Source organism: Urocitellus parryii, chromosome 8 (assembly GCF_045843805.1).
Source record: "Urocitellus parryii isolate mUroPar1 chromosome 8, mUroPar1.hap1, whole genome shotgun sequence".
In the NCBI taxonomy this organism is placed as follows: Eukaryota; Metazoa; Chordata; class Mammalia; order Rodentia; family Sciuridae; genus Urocitellus; species Urocitellus parryii.
In genome coordinates, this window is record NC_135538.1 from 13344271 (window position 1) to 13352535 (window position 8265).

Sequence of the window (8265 nt, forward strand, 5' to 3'; positions counted from 1 at the left end):
GATTTTCTAAACTTCAGTCATCATTTAAACCCAACAATGACAGAAAAAAAGACACCTGGCAACATTGTTATTTTCTTCCATAAAACGTATAGGAAAAGCACACACATAAAGACACTGCTGTGGTTGGGAATATGGCTTGAGCACATCCCCCAAGGTTACAAGTGTTGAAATTTAATCCCCTTTGTGAACAATTAGGAGGGAAACCTAATCCAACTACAGGTGGGAGCTTTGGGAGGTAATTAGGAAGGTCCAGGGCAGAGACCCCATGTCTGAATCCTGATGGCTTCATAAGAGGGAGAGAGATCAGAGGAGGTAGAGAGGCACCTGTGAACTCCCTGTCCCTGGGCTTGTGGTGCCCTGTTCCACCTGGGCCTCTGCCTGCATCTCTCAGTGTGTCCTCCGTCCTTGGACCAGAACCAGGTGCAAATCAGTTAATAAAGAAACCGCTCTTCCTTATTATGCACCCAGTTTGTCATATTGTGTTATTGGCAACAGAAAATGAACCAACACATACAGTGACTTCAAAACTATGTAGTTTGTGAATTTATCTTTGTATCTTGGCAATCCAATTTTAGGATATTTGTACATAGAACATATGATATTTTTAATTAGATAATTTAAATCAAACAAAAAGTTATATAAACTCTGGTGGGCATATAACTGCTAATTTCTATTTCCATTTTTTATAATCTCTTCCACTTTTCATATTGTATACAATGAACATGTATTGTAATAGGACCATAAAAATGAATAAAAAGCATTTTTAGTGCTGTGTACCTAGTGACAAGAAAAATATTCCCTTTCTTTTGAATTTTTTAAAATTCTCTTTCTTTACATGAATTTAACATGCAAAAATATTTAACTGTATTTTGAGCCTCAGAAAATATTATATAATTATGGCTGCATAAGTAGTGTTTTCACTGCGCTTACACTAAATATAATCCATATTTTCCTATCCTTGATCAGAATTCCCAAATGAATATTCATTTTTGAATATGGCAATTGTGTTTTACCATAATTAATGTTGAAAAAAGTGCCAAGAGAAACCAGTTTCTTGGTCACTTAATTAATTTTAATTGGTCAGGGATTTAGAATGAACTGCTAGTACTTTTAATTACTTTTGAATTATTTCCCACAATTATGGATTAATTCAGGTCCTTTGCTCATGTGGTTTTTTTTTTCTGCTCATCTCTTGACCTAGTTAACACCTTCTTGTCCTGCAGATCTCATTTCACACGTCATAATTCATGAGATCTTCTTGGGCTCAGGATCAATTATGTTGCAATTGTGCTCAGTAATTTTTCTTCTTGCCTGTATCATTGTTTGTGATTTTATGTGACTAGAAGGATAACTTCTTGGTAACCAGCATTTGAAAAAAAATGATCAATTTTTTTCTTTCACTGCTTGATCACTGGCACCTAGAATAGTGATAGAGTAAATAAATTAAGTTTGCTATGTAAACTGACTTACACAGTTGACACTATAGTAAATAACAATGCATTACATACTGTACTTGAAAATTGCCAAGAGTAGACTCTGAAGTGTTCTTGCCACAAATAAATAAACTAATAATAAGTACATGAAGTAATGCATATATCAATTACCTTGATTTAGTTGTTCCACAATGCATGTGTATTTCAAAACATCATATTGTGCATTCACTAAAAGTGTATATAATTGATATGCTTGTCCATTTAAATAAATAAATATTTGATTAATGTTTCTATCCTCTGAGTTGTTAGCTGGAGGACAGGAGAGTGTGTCTTATGACTACCTTATTCTCAGGAGCACACACAGCTTGTTGCAGAGAGTAGGTGCTCAATACATATTTATAAGAGAAAGACAAGAAACCTCAGCAAAGGGAATTCAGTTCTGAGGTGGTGATGATGGAGAAAGCTTTGTAAAGAGCCCACACATAGACAGTGGCTGCAGCAGACAACAGCTACTCTGTGGCCTACAGTGGAGGCTGCATCAACCACAGGCAAAAGGAGAGCTGGCATTTCAATTGACTGGAGCTAACAAGCACTCTTTTGGACTTTCCTCAGTGATCAAGGACTGAATACAGAAGCAAATACACTCTCCGTGTCTCTCTTTCCAGCACAGAATAAGAATCAGCATCAGTGGGTGCCAGTGAGGAGAATGTTTGCCCTGAACTTTTCAGGGTCTATGTGTACATAACAGGTATTTTTTCAATATAAGGTTTAGCTTATTATATTTCATATAAAAGGTGCTGAGAAATTGCATAAATAAAATCCTGATAGCACTTTGAATGCATAATTATCTGAAGAAGTTCATCTAAAAGGAAATTGACTATGTTTGAATGAACTTCATAGAATCACACTGTTGTATGTCAGAAAACTCCATTTTATCTGGTTTTAATAAATGGAAAGATTTCAAAATTTTGTAGCTAAAGATCAGCAAAGCAAAGAGTAGGCTCTCTTACTGAGAAAATCTAAATTGCTGCTAATAAATGCTGCCCAATTGGAATCAAGTATTCAATTTTAGTCCAATGGCCTGTGCACAAGGAGTGGACTGATATATCAGCAAACTGGCTATTAGGCAATCAACTTAGAACCTTGTCATAAGTGAAAGCCATCAGTTCCCAGAGAAAAGCAAATTGGGTAGATGTCATCTAAATGAACTCACCTAATTTGGTACATTACTGGCATTTTAAACTTGAACTCTTAATAAAAGAAAGCAAAAGCAGTTGAAGAACATTCTCTAAAGCTTCCCTAAAAAGTCTCAAGAAGCTGTGTGGATTCACACCAAGCAAATTAACCATCATACAGAGATGTGGTCCAAATATTTACTTGTTCACATTTTTTAGTCTTTGTTAAACTTCATCGTCAAACTTTAATCATGCTGAGCACTGAAGATCTATCTGAAGTCCTTCTGTTTGATGCCTGAAAACTACCTCCGTTAGCATTCAGTGAATTCATGCCAAATACCCTACTCACAAGCAAAGGAGGGGGGGAAGGAGTGGCTGGAATCTTAATGTCCCTTTCAATAGCAAGCCTCTAGTGACAAAATTTTACACGTCACACCAGCCCCCACTTCTTAAAGTGTCCACCACCTTCCAATAGGATCAAACTGGGGTCTACGGTTTTAACACATGGGACTTTGGGAGACATTCTAGATCCAAACTATGGTAGCTGGCAAGGCTGAGATTCAGATCTTAGAGGACATGGCACGGGTGCTTTGCACTTGTCACCACTGCAGAGATAAAGAAGCTCAGTGGAATCCACTCGTTGTGAAATCATGAGAATATTATTTTGGTGACCAAGAAACTTGCTAGAGGATGTTCCTGCTGAACTGCAAAAGTGGTTCACCATGTGTTGACGAACTTGCAGGGGTGCTGAGTGGACCACAGAGTGCACTACAGCTAGTATTTGCAGCTGTGCTCTCTTCACACTGACAGTGTTGCATGGAAAGCAGAACACAGGAGCAAAAAATCCCCTCCTCTTCCAGCCCTCCTGTGTCCCTCCACTGTCTTTTCAGGAGAGCCGAATGCCAAGCCAGCTAAGCTAGCAAAGGGCAGATTCAAGGTGCAGATATAACTCCATCGTCACAAGCAGAGAAAATAAAAGTAAGATTGTAACTGAGAAGCAATAAGTTAATAACTGCTATAGTTGACTCCTTCCTATATCATTCCCATAAATCTGTATCCATGCCATAAGCACTCTACTTCTAATTATTGATTCCTAGACTTAACCTATTCTGACTGTGGAAGAGAAAGCATCACATGTTCCATTCATAATCTGTAACTTTTCAAGGTACATCTAAGTAACACTGCAACTGAGACCTCAGCAAGCCATTCTACCTTTAAGCTAGACCAGTCACTTGCAGTTGATAGGATATGTCTTAAGACTAATGAGTTAATTCCTTGCACATGAGCCAACTGCGGCAGAATAATTGCCATTTTAGTTATCTAACGATTGAGGGTCATTTTAAAAGCTATCTTTCAAGCAAAACTCTGCAAAACTCAGGATTTCGACTTTATCTCATCTCTGGAATGCTGCCTTCAGTCCATCTCTGTGCTTGTTTGTCTTTGCAAGTGTTATCTATCATCCACGAGCAGTCCTTCTAGTTCAGCAAAAGTAGAGGAGAATTTTAACCACCTATTTTTAGGAAGAATAATTTTATTGTTAACATTCAACTTAAATTAGATTTCTTGATTGTGGAAAAACATAAATGCCATGACACACTTTGTGATGTCATTAAGTATTTCTAGGTATTTAATTAATAATAATAAATATTATAATCATTTATTATAATATCATTAGGTATTTCCTGTGATTGTAATTGCACAGTATATCTTTCTTTTTCGTGTATGTGTGTATACATTCATATATATACTCATATATATATATATAATATATATATATATATATATATAGAGAGAGAGAGAGACTGAACAATTAAAAGACTGAAGTGAAACAATAAATGTACACATCTTCATATAGAAGTTTCACTAACTATAACCGCAAAAATCCTTCAGGTAACTGAAATATTGTTCACGTTTATTACACACTTCCCTGGGCAGACCTGTTGTGTGGCCTCTGTCCCTCAGAAATACCATGATGCCACTTAACTAGCTTCTCTGACATCCACTATTCCATTATTTTCCCTTTTTTTTAGAATTCCAAAGGATAAAAAGTAATATCACTTCTCTATGTAAAGAGAACTTCAATATAGTAAAAAGTAACAAATGTGCAGACTCTAGACATTTAAATTTGTGGAAACTAAGTAAAGTTTCTGTCAAAACTTAGTCCTCAATTCAAGTGTGATATTTTTCCAAATATGTAACTACAATATTTTTAAAGTATTGTAAATTTGTGTCAAGTCCTAATTTATTACAAATGTGTATATACAAACATTTCTCTATAGGTTACTGTGAGATATATCATAGCTATGAAACCTAAAAGAAGATAAAAAATAAGATCAGACCAAATGACTTAGACATGAACATTCATATTGGTAAATTGAAAGGATACAACATGAAAACTTCCACATCCAAAGTGCTTTGTATTATTGGCTTTGTAAACCATGCATTCTTTCTAAAAAGTTCTATTTCTGTGATCAAGCTGGAATATATTCCTTCAACAAATGTTTAATAAGCATTTTCAATATGTGAAAAATACCTTGTTAGTTAGGCACTTTGTATTTCAGATATTCATTAAAAAAGACAGAGACAAAAATGTTAGCAAACAAATGTGTTTTTTAAAGCATATCCCAGGTGTCACCAGAGAAATGCATGAAGATGAAGTGGTTGACAGTAAGAGGGACAGATTATTCTTCCTGAGGAATCAGTAAGCACTTTAGCTTAGAAAAACACACAAGTGATTTGAGCTAAGGAAAATAGTCTCGAATTATTTTCCTTTCAGAATTAGGAAATCTTATGTAGTATTTTATTATTAAAACTGATTTATGATAATGGTTAATTTATAAATGAAACTCTAAAATATAAAAGTCACTCAATTCTACGATCCCCAAATATCCACTCCTATTTTTTTTAAAGTAGAAATCTGTTTTTTTTGTTTGTTTGTTTTGTTTTGTTTTTCAGTGAGAGAGGAGAGAGAGGAGAGAGGAGAGAGATTGAATTTTTAATATTTATTTTTTAGTTGGCGGACACAACATCTTTGTTGGTATGTGGTGCTGAGGATCGAACCCGGGCCGCACGCATGCCAGGCGAGCGCGCTACCGCTTGAGCCACATCCCCAGCCCTATCCACTCCTATTTTTATATTTCTTTTTAATCTTATTCTTTCCAAAAATATACCGTATTAATAGATCTGGTGTAAAGAATATTTAGAAAATGTATTAATGTGATGTTTTTCATTTAATATTAACAATCATTTGGACTTCCCATATAGTTCAGAACATAAATTTTAATGGCTATCAAGTATTCTAGTTTAAGATTTGTCTTTATTAAAATACAATAGTAAGGAAACCACCACCACCCTTTTTTTTGCCAATATAAACACATCTGTTACAAATTCTCTTATAAAACATGTTGTGTGAATTAATGCTTTTTCCCTCTAGAATAAATTCCAAGAACTGAAATTACTGAATCAAAGGAAATGAGTAATTTAAGGCTTTTGATACAAATTACCAATCTGTGTTCAAGAAAGATTGGTAATCTATATGCCTGTCAACAATTATGTGCAAACCCAAAGATGCCATTATTATTTTAAAAACAACACATCAAAAAATAATAATAGTTAACCACAACAACAAAAAAACAACTCTTAGCTGACAAATTGTGATTTTATTTTGCATTCCTTTGTTTTCTAATTATGCTAAACTTTTTCATACTTAACTGCTCTTTTGCCTCATTCTGTGATCTACCCTATTCCCTCTTAAGCTATTCAATTATTATTATTGTTTTTAAGAAGCTTTTTTAATAAATATTAAAAACTTCAAGTGTCTCATAAAAACATTGCAAGTATTTCTCAGATTAGGTACTGCTTTTATTTAATAAGTAATTTATTATTGATCTAATGTACCTATTTATTGGGCATTTAGAAGGTTAAAATTCTAAACATACAACTTATTTTACCACTTGGTAAGCTTATATTTTTACATTGAATGCTTAATTTTTCTTTTCCCTACTTAATGATTTCCCACCACAGGTACCTTTTTACCTGGGGTTGTAACACTATGATTCTAATATTGTAAAGCCTCCATTCACCAGATAAAACCTTGCATGCTCTTTTATTTGAAATCCTTTTGCACTTTTTAAAATGATACTCATTTTATAAATAAGATTTTGCTTTTACTTTACCCAAAAGCTTCATCTTGAAATTGAAATAGCCTCCTGAATCATTTTTATATGCTTTTAGGATTCTTTATCTTTGTGATTTCAAAAATTGCCATTAAATATTTAAAGTAGCTGTATTCTTAATGCTGATGCTAATAATGTCTGATTCCTCTCAAACATCACACAAATCTTTTTTCTTAGCTCAATTTTAGCTCATACTTGGTCTGATTTCTTGCTGTTTCTTTTGTTTTATTATATGATTTTTTTAAAGGTTTTATTTTACTTATGAAATGGTCAATGTTTTAGAAAATATATTGTTCTACCAGCAGTAACCTGTAACATTTTTAAGTTTTTCTCAAACATACACCACATTTTTTAAAATATAATCTGAAACATCATACAGCAATTATTGATATATAATTTTTTTGGTACTGGGGTTTAATCCATGGATGCTTAACCACTGAGCTACATCCCAGCCCTTTTTAAAAAATTAATTAATGTATTATTTATTATATATACATATATATATATATATATATGACAGCAGAATGCATTTTGATTCATTGTACATAATTGCAGCACAACTTTTCATTTCTCTGGTTGTACACAATGTAGCATTGTACCCTATGTGCAGTCATACATGTACCTAGGGTAACAATGTTCATGTCATTCCACCATCTTTCCTGCCCCCTTTCCCTCTTCACTCCTCCCTCCACTTTGCCCAATCAAATTTCTTCCATTTTTCCCATGCCCTGCAGCATTATGGACCAGCATCCACTTATCAGAGAGAATATTTAGCTTTTAGTTTTAGGGAATTGGCTTACTTCACTTAGCATGATATTCTCCAACTCCATCCATTTACCTGCATATGCCATAATTTTATTCTCTTTTAATGCTGAGTAATATCCCATTGTGTATATATAGCACATTTTCTTTATCCATTCATTTATTGAAGGGTCTCTAGGTTGGTTCCACAGTTTAGCTCTTGTGAATTGTGCTACTATGAACATTGATGTGGCTGTGTCACTATAGTATGCTGATTTTAAGTCTTTTGGGTATAAACCAAGGAGTGGGATAGCTCTGGTCAAATGGTGGTTCCATTCCAAGTTTTCTAAGGAATCTCCATACTGCTTTCTAGATTGGTTGCACCAATTTCCAGTCCCACCAGCAATGTATGAGTATGCGTTTTCCCCCACATCCTCACCAACACTTATTGTTGTCGGTATTCTTGAAACTGTCATTCTGACTGGCGTGAGATGAAATCTTAGTTTTGATTTGCATTTCTCTAGTTACTAGAGATGTTGAACATTTTTTCATTTATTTGTTGATCAAATGTATATCTTCTTCTGAGAAGTATTTGTTCAGCTCCTTAGCCCATTTATTGGTTGGGTTGTTTGTTTTTTGGGTGTTAAGTTTTTTTTTAGTTCATTATATATCCTGGAGATATATCTGACATGTGTGTGGCAAAAATTTGCTCCCCAACTGTAGGCTCTCTTTTCACCTCAT